Below are 12,714 nucleotides of genomic sequence, written 5' to 3'. Positions count from 1 at the left end.
CCCCTGGTACGCTTCCTTACTGTTGTTCCTCCCGGTCTTCCGTCTGCCCCGCCTACAGCCCCTTCTAGATCGCTTGGATCTGACGATAAAAAATCGCTGGAGGATACTTCCATTCTGGGATGGGCATTGGTATGGATACTAGACTCGGGGGGTACAGCTCTTCTATTCCCCCTATGGCCCCATTTGTATGCCCGACCACTGGCGAAGTCAACCTTATCCCTATGAAATTTGCGTCGCTTGCCCTCAGTAATATCCCTTTCAAACTTATCAATGGTATTTTTTAGTTGTAATTTAAAGGTAGCCACTGAGGATGCCTCAAAAGTGGCAAGTTGAATCTCCTTGTTTTTAATATCTTCCTTAAGTTTAGTCAAGAGAGCCTGATCATGAGCAATTAGCATCTCCATTAATATAGATGAACATTTCATCAAGCCAGTTTCCCAGGTATTTTGAAAGGAAGTATCCACCTCCCAAGCAGGGAAGATTTGAACCCTAAGTCCACGGGGGACAAAACCCGTGGACTTATATTCCTCCAAACTCCTTACATTCCACCAAACCTTTGTCAGTGTTTTATGCAGGTTGGTCAATTCGTTGGTGACTTTAGAAAAGCCCCCATCATTATTCACTACTTCACCAGTACAACTACCACCCCTATCAAAGAGTCCCTGAGCCCTCTGGCTCCAAGCCATTTCTCTAGTCTGCAGGTCCATGTGAACAAGGGACCCAAAAAGCTTTTTACGTTTATAAACACAAACGGTGGAAAATAAGAATGCCGTGTGCCACACACCTTAGAAAAAGGAACCAAAAGGCCCTCAAGACTAAATAGTATAAACCACAGAAGGAAGGCGGGCACAACCGCTAGGGGATCACCTAAAACATGCTACAAAAAGACACAATGAATGACCAAAGAGAAAGGGTAGCATGTATAAAGAAGGGATCACCACCAAGATATATCCAAACTATAACAATTTTATTACAAACCACACATATAATGAACACAACACCAATTAAAAACAATTAAAAATGCACAGACAAAGCAGCATAATATGAACCAGACCGGTAATAAGGTCAAAACCAGAGCGTCACCCTAAAGGCTACCTAAGGGATAAGGAGATAGAAAAGTACACCGCCCTCCTATGGCTAATAATAGCCAGACACAGGCGTCCTATATTACCTGTCACAGTGTACAAGGTTCCCCAGGCAGAGTCCCCATGTAAGAGGTATAGGCAATAAAAGATGGTGAGGTAAGAGGGTGACGCCAGGCAAAAATGCCCAACGCGTGTCGCCAGTAAACTGGCTTCCTCAGGGGCAATGTCAGTAGTGTCCAAAACGAGTGGTTAAATACCTTATACAAATAATTAGCAGAGTAGAGGCAGCTGAGATCAGGAGGAGTTCGGGCAAGATCCGTACGCTAAGCTGTAATCGCCGGACCGGAAGTGCACATAAACAAGCCCGCAGTTGCGCACTACCGAGAGGCAATGAGAAGTTCCATATCGAATAAACCGCAGAGAGGCAAATGCGCACGCGCCGAAACGGCGCCCACGCAGTGCGCCTCCAGCGGACACATAATGAAAAGAGGAGCATACCTGCGCAAGCGCAGAAGGGAGACTGAAGTCACTGTTCCCCGCTGCAAACATGTCCGCCCAGGGCCCGGTGCGCACGCACGGAATGACGCGTGCGCAGACGGTCCAGCGCGGACACAGAGGAGACCGGATACCGGACAATAGCAGCAATAGGGCGAGCAGGGGTAAGGAAAAATACAAGGGCAGATGTAAACAAAGGGGGACCGGGGCATATGGTGTACAGGGTAGCAGGTGCACACCTGCACACTACAATAAGCAAGATCAAAGCCCCCGCTCCAAGATAGCCGGCCCGTGCACAGTGCGCACGCGTAATACAGCGCACGCGCACAGGGCCAGAGACCGACATCAAGGAGACGGAGGAAGGGCAGATATACATGGATCGTACTCCATCAGAAAAGAGTGGCAGATGGAACAAGAACCCAGAACAGCAAATAAATAATAAAGATGCGAATACATATAACAAAACCAGTATAACAGAGCAGTAAAAAAATTATTATTATATACACGAAAAAGAAGTATAATCACCTCAACAAAATATGGTATGTATATATATAAATAAAGTATAAATACATTAATAATATATCAACCAAGTAGGATCCTACATATAGGTACATTTGAAAAGACCAATCCAAAACAATGATATGCTGCAGATGTATGAAAATGACAAAAGAAAACCATGGTTTTCAACGGATAGAAACTAGTTCATCCGTGTTAAAGTGGCTAAAATAAAAAATTATTGAGAAACCTAAAAAATGGGAAGGGATGAAGAGACAAAAAGCAAAGTTATATGAACATAATATAAATATGTATTCAAGCATCAGATCATAATACATTTTATAGCTGCTTGTAATAGCCAGTGAAGAGTAATTCCTCATTTAGTCCATGTGGAGTAAGGGTTTTAAGGTTATGGATCCATTTGGATTCACATCTCAGCAGCCTCCGTAAGCTATCGCCACCTCGAATATTCACTGTGACGTCCTCAAGACCCATGACCCGTAGTCCCCTGGCCCGTCCACCGTGAAAGTCCAAAAAATGTGTGGCCACAGAGGACATACCCCTCCCCCTCTCCTGATCCCTAGAAGCCGTGGAAATATTAGAAAGATGTTGCTGTGTTCTTCGACGCAACTCCTGCGTAGTCTGTCCCACGTAGATCTTCGGGCAATCGCAGATCAAGGCATATACAAGCGAGCGAGACCTGCAGTTGAAGAATGTTTTCTTTGGTGTGATCTGAAAAGGAGAGACAGTAAGCGAAAGGCCATCTTGTGCCACCATATACTGGCAGACATTACATCCGCCACACGGAAAAGTTCCAAAAATCCTAAAGCCCCTGTTCAATCTAGACAAAGGGCGTGTAAAATGGCTATGACAAAGCATATCCTTCAAGTTCCTTGCCCGTCGAGCTATAAGCTTAGGAGTATCTGATATATGCGGTATTACTCTGGGTTCACTCAAAAGGGTGCCCCAACTACGGCCAAGAATCTTGTAAATGTCATTCCACTGGTTGTTAAACGTGGTCACAATGCCAAGTGGTATATCCGACTTACGTGTCTGTCTCTTAAGTAAATCCAACCGTGGACTGGTCCGAGCCCTTTGAAATGCAGAAGAGATAGTCTTCTTGGGATAGCCCCGGTGCCTGAAACGATCCGTCAATGCCCTTGCTTCATGATGAAAATCTGACGTCAGGCTGCAATTTCTTTTTAGGCGCAGGAATTGGCCAGTGGGAATCCCATTCTTTAGGTGCCTAGGATGAAAGCTTGAATAGTGTAACAAGCTGTTAGTCGCTGTTGGCTTGCGATATAGCGTCGTAGTTACACTTGAGCCATTCAAACTTACTTTCAGGTCCAGGAATTCCACCGAAGTAAATGATATATAAGACGTAAGTCTGATATTAAACGAATTGTCGTTTAAGTCAGAGATGAACCGTATGCAGTCTTCTTCGGTGCCTGTCCAAAACATCACAATGTCATCGATATAACGAAGCCATTTCTGACATTTTTCCTTGAATGCCTCATGCTTGTACACTATTGTCTCCTCCCACCAACCTAAAAACAAATTTGCGTACGAGGGCGCACACCGTGCCCCCATAGCGGTCCCCTTAACCTGTCTATAAAAGCTTCATGAAAACGATATGGCGCCTACAAGGAAACATTTTGTTGGTAGACTACCTTCACAGGCGACCCCTGCCTTCTCCCTCTTCCCGGCGGTGCAGTTATTCTTCAATCAAACATGCAGAGAGATTCAGGCCCTCCATACTGATGGTAACAAAAATAACAACTTAAATTTATGTGAACGTAAGGCACTCAGAGACCTACAGAGTAATAGAGAATTCCTTGTTCGAGAGGCGGACAAGGGGGGCAATATTGTTCTGTGGCCTTATTCCCTCTATTTACAGGAGGCTGGACGACAACTTGGGGATCGCTCTTGCTATTCACTTCTCCCAGCGGACCCCACGGCTTTCTTCAAGAACAGATTGGATCAACTCATTGGACAAGCAGCAGCCCATGGAATTTTGAATAGAAAAGAGGTGGACTTCCTCACTACGGACTTCCCGGTTGTGCCGACCCTCTACCTCCTTCCGAAGGTGCACAAATCTTTGATCAATCCCCCAGGTAGGCCAATAGTGTCCGGCATTAATGGTTTATTTGAAAAACCATGTACTTACCTGGATTTCTTTCTACAACCATTGGCCATGAAACTTACATCATACCTTAGGGACTCGACACATTTCATTCAACTTGTTCAAAACCTGTGTCTACCATCAGGTACGATTTTGATTACTCTAGACGTCGAGTCCCTTTACACTAACATCTGTCATGATGTTGGTTTGAAAGCGGTCTCCTTTTTCCTAAACTCTAACACCACAGGGGACAGGGAACATGATCGGTTCATTCTTGATTTGTTGTTTTTTGTCCTTGATAAAAATTATTTTGTCTTTGACAGAAGCTTTTATAGACAGGTTAAGGGGACCGCTATGGGGGCACGGTGTGCGCCCTCGTACGCAAATTTGTTTTTAGGTTGGTGGGAGGAGACAATAGTGTACAAGCATGAGGCATTCAAGGAAAAATGTCAGAAATGGCTTCGTTATATCGATGACATTGTGATGTTTTGGACAGGCACCGAAGAAGACTGCATACGGTTCATCTCTGACTTAAACGACAATTCGTTTAATATCAGACTTACGTCTTATATATCATTTACTTCGGTGGAATTCCTGGACCTGAAAGTAAGTTTGAATGGCTCAAGTGTAACTACGACGCTATATCGCAAGCCAACAGCGACTAACAGCTTGTTACACTATTCAAGCTTTCATCCTAGGCACCTAAAGAATGGGATTCCCACTGGCCAATTCCTGCGCCTAAAAAGAAATTGCAGCCTGACGTCAGATTTTCATCATGAAGCAAGGGCATTGACGGATCGTTTCAGGCACCGGGGCTATCCCAAGAAGACTATCTCTTCTGCATTTCAAAGGGCTCGGACCAGTCCACGGTTGGATTTACTTAAGAGACAGACACGTAAGTCGGATATACCACTTGGCATTGTGACCACGTTTAACAACCAGTGGAATGACATTTACAAGATTCTTGGCCGTAGTTGGGGCACCCTTTTGAGTGAACCCAGAGTAATACCGCATATATCAGATACTCCTAAGCTTATAGCTCGACGGGCAAGGAACTTGAAGGATATGCTTTGTCATAGCCATTTTACACGCCCTTTGTCTAGATTGAACAGGGGCTTTAGGATTTTTGGAACTTTTCCGTGTGGCGGATGTAATGTCTGCCAGTATATGGTGGCACAAGATGGCCTTTCGCTTACTGTCTCTCCTTTTCAGATCACACCAAAGAAAACATTCTTCAACTGCAGGTCTCGCTCGCTTGTATATGCCTTGATCTGCGATTGCCCGAAGATCTACGTGGGACAGACTACGCAGGAGTTGCGTCGAAGAACACAGCAACATCTTTCTAATATTTCCACGGCTTCTAGGGATCAGGAGAGGGGGAGGGGTATGTCCTCTGTGGCCACACATTTTTTGGACTTTCACGGTGGACGGGCCAGGGGACTACGGGTCATGGGTCTTGAGGACGTCACAGTGAATATTCGAGGTGGCGATAGCTTACGGAGGCTGCTGAGATGTGAATCCAAATGGATCCATAACCTTAAAACCCTTACTCCACATGGACTAAATGAGGAATTACTCTTCACTGGCTATTACAAGCAGCTATAAAATGTATTATGATCTGATGCTTGAATACATATTTATATTATGTTCATATAACTTTGCTTTTTGTCTCTTCATCCCTTCCCATTTTTTAGGTTTCTCAATAATTTTTTATTTTAGCCACTTTAACACGGATGAACTAGTTTCTATCCGTTGAAAACCATGGTTTTCTTTTGTCATTTTCATACATCTGCAGCATATCATTGTTTTGGATTGGTCTTTTCAAATGTACCTATATGTAGGATCCTACTTGGTTGATATATTATTAATGTATTTATACTTTATTTATATATATACATACCATATTTTGTTGAGGTGATTATACTTCTTTTTCGTGTATATAATAATAATTTTTTTACTGCTCTGTTATACTGGTTTTGTTATATGTATTCGCATCTTTATTATTTATTTGCTGTTCTGGGTTCTTGTTCCATCTGCCACTCTTTTCTGATGGAGTACGATCCATGTATATCTGCCCTTCCTCCGTCTCCTTGATGTCGGTCTCTGGCCCTGTGCGCGTGCGCTGTATTACGCGTGCGCACTGTGCACGGGCCGGCTATCTTGGAGCGGGGGCTTTGATCTTGCTTATTGTAGTGTGCAGGTGTGCACCTGCTACCCTGTACACCATATGCCCCGGTCCCCCTTTGTTTACATCTGCCCTTGTATTTTTCCTTACCCCTGCTCGCCCTATTGCTGCTATTGTCCGGTATCCGGTCTCCTCTGTGTCCGCGCTGGACCGTCTGCGCACGCGTCATTTCGTGCGTGCGCACCGGGCCCTGGGCGGACATGTTTGCAGCGGGGAACAGTGACTTCAGTCTCCCTTCTGCGCTTGCGCAGGTATGCTCCTCTTTTCATTATGTGTCCGCTGGAGGCGCACTGCGTGGGCGCCGTTTCGGCGCGTGCGCATTTGCCTCTCTGCGGTTTATTCGATATGGAACTTCTCATTGCCTCTCGGTAGTGCGCAACTGCGGGCTTGTTTATGTGCACTTCCGGTCCGGCGATTACAGCTTAGCGTACGGATCTTGCCCGAACTCCTCCTGATCTCAGCTGCCTCTACTCTGCTAATTATTTGTATAAGGTATTTAACCACTCGTTTTGGACACTACTGACATTGCCCCTGAGGAAGCCAGTTTACTGGCGACACGCGTTGGGCATTTTTGCCTGGCGTCACCCTCTTACCTCACCATCTTTTATTGCCTATACCTCTTACATGGGGACTCTGCCTGGGGAACCTTGTACACTGTGACAGGTAATATAGGACGCCTATGTCTGGCTATTATTAGCCATAGGAGGGCGGTGTACTTTTCTATCTCCTTATCCCTTAGGTAGCCTTTAGGGTGACGCTCTGGTTTTGACCTTATTACCGGTCTGGTTCATATTATGCTGCTTTGTCTGTGCATTTTTAATTGTTTTTAATTGGTGTTGTGTTCATTATATGTGTGGTTTGTAATAAAATTGTTATAGTTTGGATATATCTTGGTGGTGATCCCTTCTTTATACATGCTACCCTTTCTCTTTGGTCATTCATTGTGTCTTTTTGTAGCATGTTTTAGGTGATCCCCTAGCGGTTGTGCCCGCCTTCCTTCTGTGGTTTATACTATTTAGTCTTGAGGGCCTTTTGGTTCCTTTTTCTAAGGTGTGTGGCACACGGCATTCTTATTTTCCACCGTTTGTGTTTATAAACGTAAAAAGCTTTTTGGGTCCCTTGTTCACATGGACCTGCAGACTAGAGAAATGGCTTGGAGCCAGAGGGCTCAGGGACTCTTTGATAGGGGTGGTAGTTGTACTGGTGAAGTAGTGAATAATGATGGGGGCTTTTCTAAAGTCACCAACGAATTGACCAACCTGCATAAAACACTGACAAAGGTTTGGTGGAATGTAAGGAGTTTGGAGGAATATAAGTCCACGGGTTTTGTCCCCCGTGGACTTAGGGTTCAAATCTTCCCTGCTTGGGAGGTGGATACTTCCTTTCAAAATACCTGGGAAACTGGCTTGATGAAATGTTCATCTATATTAATGGAGATGCTAATTGCTCATGATCAGGCTCTCTTGACTAAACTTAAGGAAGATATTAAAAACAAGGAGATTCAACTTGCCACTTTTGAGGCATCCTCAGTGGCTACCTTTAAATTACAACTAAAAAATACCATTGATAAGTTTGAAAGGGATATTACTGAGGGCAAGCGACGCAAATTTCATAGGGATAAGGTTGACTTCGCCAGTGGTCGGGCATACAAATGGGGCCATAGGGGGAATAGAAGAGCTGTACCCCCCGAGTCTAGTATCCATACCAATGCCCATCCCAGAATGGAAGTATCCTCCAGCGATTTTTTATCGTCAGATCCAAGCGATCTAGAAGGGGCTGTAGGCGGGGCAGACGGAAGACCGGGAGGAACAACAGTAAGGAAGCGTACCAGGGGTTTCAAGAACTCGTCCCCGGCATACAAACGGGAAACGAGGTACAACTACAGGAGACGATAGAGTTGGCCCCCCGGCTTGATTTGGAGCAATCGGATCCACATGAAGATTCAGGTAATTTGCAAGTCATCAACTTATCCACATATGTCTTGACCCCGGTTGAAAAACATGTCCTGGAAAAGGGCCTCTCTTTTGCTCCCATGAATTCCTTGGATAAATTTACACTGGTCAAGGACGTTTATCTTTTTTGCCGTCAATTAACGTTTAAGCTTTTATATCATCATCCCTCCTCTTTAGACCAGCTTCCGAGTGATGAACGACAGGTGTTGAGGGACCTTATGGATCTCCTCCATGAAAACGATATGGCGCCTACAAGGAAACATTTTGTTGGTAGACTACCTTCACAGGCGACCCCTGCCTTCTCCCTCTTCCCGGCGGTGCAGTTATTCTTCAATCAAACATGCAGAGAGATTCAGGCCCTCCATACTGATGGTAACAAAAATAACAACTTAAATTTATGTGAACGTAAGGCACTCAGAGACCTACAGAGTAATAGAGAATTCCTTGTTCGAGAGGCGGACAAGGGGGGCAATATTGTTCTGTGGCCTTATTCCCTCTATTTACAGGAGGCTGGACGACAACTTGGGGATCGCTCTTGCTATTCACTTCTCCCAGCGGACCCCACGGCTTTCTTCAAGAACAGATTGGATCAACTCATTGGACAAGCAGCAGCCCATGGAATTTTGAATAGAAAAGAGGTGGACTTCCTCACTACGGACTTCCCGGTTGTGCCGACCCTCTACCTCCTTCCGAAGGTGCACAAATCTTTGATCAATCCCCCAGGTAGGCCAATAGTGTCCGGCATTAATGGTTTATTTGAAAAACCATGTACTTACCTGGATTTCTTTCTACAACCATTGGCCATGAAACTTACATCATACCTTAGGGACTCGACACATTTCATTCAACTTGTTCAAAACCTGTGTCTACCATCAGGTACGATTTTGATTACTCTAGACGTCGAGTCCCTTTACACTAACATCTGTCATGATGTTGGTTTGAAAGCGGTCTCCTTTTTCCTAAACTCTAACACCACAGGGGACAGGGAACATGATCGGTTCATTCTTGATTTGTTGTTTTTTGTCCTTGATAAAAATTATTTTGTCTTTGACAGAAGCTTTTATAGACAGGTTAAGGGGACCGCTATGGGGGCACGGTGTGCGCCCTCGTACGCAAATTTGTTTTTAGGTTGGTGGGAGGAGACAATAGTGTACAAGCATGAGGCATTCAAGGAAAAATGTCAGAAATGGCTTCGTTATATCGATGACATTGTGATGTTTTGGACAGGCACCGAAGAAGACTGCATACGGTTCATCTCTGACTTAAACGACAATTCGTTTAATATCAGACTTACGTCTTATATATCATTTACTTCGGTGGAATTCCTGGACCTGAAAGTAAGTTTGAATGGCTCAAGTGTAACTACGAAGCTATATCGCAAGCCAACAGCGACTAACAGCTTGTTACACTATTCAAGCTTTCATCCTAGGCACCTAAAGAATGGGATTCCCACTGGCCAATTCCTGCGCCTAAAAAGAAATTGCAGCCTGACGTCAGATTTTCATCATGAAGCAAGGGCATTGACGGATCGTTTCAGGCACCGGGGCTATCCCAAGAAGACTATCTCTTCTGCATTTCAAATGGCTCGGACCAGTCCACGGTTGGATTTACTTAAGAGACAGACACGTAAGTCGGATATACCACTTGGCATTGTGACCACGTTTAACAACCAGTGGAATGACATTTACAAGATTCTTGGCCGTAGTTGGGGCACCCTTTTGAGTGAACCCAGAGTAATACCGCATATATCAGATACTCCTAAGCTTATAGCTCGACGGGCAAGGAACTTGAAGGATATGCTTTGTCATAGCCATTTTACACGCCCTTTGTCTAGATTGAACAGGGGCTTTAGGATTTTTGGAACTTTTCCGTGTGGCGGATGTAATGTCTGCCAGTATATGGTGGCACAAGATGGCCTTTCGCTTACTGTCTCTCCTTTTCAGATCACACCAAAGAAAACATTCTTCAACTGCAGGTCTCGCTCGCTTGTATATGCCTTGATCTGCGATTGCCCGAAGATCTACGTGGGACAGACTACGCAGGAGTTGCGTCGAAGAACACAGCAACATCTTTCTAATATTTCCACGGCTTCTAGGGATCAGGAGAGGGGGAGGGGTATGTCCTCTGTGGCCACACATTTTTTGGACTTTCACGGTGGACGGGCCAGGGGACTACGGGTCATGGGTCTTGAGGACGTCACAGTGAATATTCGAGGTGGCGATAGCTTACGGAGGCTGCTGAGATGTGAATCCAAATGGATCCATAACCTTAAAACCCTTACTCCACATGGACTAAATGAGGAATTACTCTTCACTGGCTATTACAAGCAGCTATAAAATGTATTATGATCTGATGCTTGAATACATATTTATATTATGTTCATATAACTTTGCTTTTTGTCTCTTCATCCCTTCCCATTTTTTAGGTTTCTCAATAATTTTTTATTTTAGCCACTTTAACACGGATGAACTAGTTTCTATCCGTTGAAAACCATGGTTTTCTTTTGTCATTTTCATACATCTGCAGCATATCATTGTTTTGGATTGGTCTTTTCAAATGTACCTATATGTAGGATCCTACTTGGTTGATATATTATTAATGTATTTATACTTTATTTATATATATACATACCATATTTTGTTGAGGTGATTATACTTCTTTTTCGTGTATATAATAATAATTTTTTTACTGCTCTGTTATACTGGTTTTGTTATATGTATTCGCATCTTTATTATTTATTTGCTGTTCTGGGTTCTTGTTCCATCTGCCACTCTTTTCTGATGGAGTACGATCCATGTATATCTGCCCTTCCTCCGTCTCCTTGATGTCGGTCTCTGGCCCTGTGCGCGTGCGCTGTATTACGCGTGCGCACTGTGCACGGGCCGGCTATCTTGGAGCGGGGGCTTTGATCTTGCTTATTGTAGTGTGCAGGTGTGCACCTGCTACCCTGTACACCATATGCCCCGGTCCCCCTTTGTTTACATCTGCCCTTGTATTTTTCCTTACCCCTGCTCGCCCTATTGCTGCTATTGTCCGGTATCCGGTCTCCTCTGTGTCCGCGCTGGACCGTCTGCGCACGCGTCATTTCGTGCGTGCGCACCGGGCCCTGGGCGGACATGTTTGCAGCGGGGAACAGTGACTTCAGTCTCCCTTCTGCGCTTGCGCAGGTATGCTCCTCTTTTCATTATGTGTCCGCTGGAGGCGCACTGCGTGGGCGCCGTTTCGGCGCGTGCGCATTTGCCTCTCTGCGGTTTATTCGATATGGAACTTCTCATTGCCTCTCGGTAGTGCGCAACTGCGGGCTTGTTTATGTGCACTTCCGGTCCGGCGATTACAGCTTAGCGTACGGATCTTGCCCGAACTCCTCCTGATCTCAGCTGCCTCTACTCTGCTAATTATTTGTATAAGGTATTTAACCACTCGTTTTGGACACTACTGACATTGCCCCTGAGGAAGCCAGTTTACTGGCGACACGCGTTGGGCATTTTTGCCTGGCGTCACCCTCTTACCTCACCATCTTTTATTGCCTATACCTCTTACATGGGGACTCTGCCTGGGGAACCTTGTACACTGTGACAGGTAATATAGGACGCCTATGTCTGGCTATTATTAGCCATAGGAGGGCGGTGTACTTTTCTATCTCCTTATCCCTTAGGTAGCCTTTAGGGTGACGCTCTGGTTTTGACCTTATTACCGGTCTGGTTCATATTATGCTGCTTTGTCTGTGCATTTTTAATTGTTTTTAATTGGTGTTGTGTTCATTATATGTGTGGTTTGTAATAAAATTGTTATAGTTTGGATATATCTTGGTGGTGATCCCTTCTTTATACATGCTACCCTTTCTCTTTGGTCATTCACTGTATATAATACATATTACATCTATCTAGGAAAAGCTGGCAATTCAGCAGCCACGTACTGTAAATGGGCAGAGGGACTCCATTGTTGTGCTATGGCAGCTCTTGCAGTGATTGCAGTGCATTGATCTTTAAGTAAAGTAGTAAAGTCCTAGTGGTGAGTAGGGTTGAGCGAAACGGATCGTTCATTTTCAAAAGTCGCCGACTTTTGGCAAAGTCGGGTTTCATGAAACCCGACCCGACCCCTGTGTGGGGTCGGCCATGCGGTACGCGACTTTCGCGCCAAAGTTGCGTTTCAGTGACGCGAAAAGCGCCATTTCTCAGCCAATGAAGGTGGACGCAGAGTGTGGGCAGCGTGATGACATAGGTCCTGGTCCCCACCATCTTAGAGAAGGGCATTGCAGTGATTGGCTTGCTGTCTGCGGCGTCACAGGGGCTATAAAGAGGCGTTCCCGCCGACCGCCATCTTACTGCTGCTGATCTGAGCCTAGGGAGAGGTTGCTGCCGCTTCGTCAGAAGCAGGGAT

The sequence above is a fragment of the Ranitomeya imitator genome, chromosome 8 (assembly GCF_032444005.1).
Source record: "Ranitomeya imitator isolate aRanImi1 chromosome 8, aRanImi1.pri, whole genome shotgun sequence".
Taxonomy (NCBI): domain Eukaryota; kingdom Metazoa; phylum Chordata; class Amphibia; order Anura; family Dendrobatidae; genus Ranitomeya; species Ranitomeya imitator.
The sequence above is the reverse complement of the archived record's forward strand: the minus strand, read 5'-3'. Positions refer to the sequence as shown.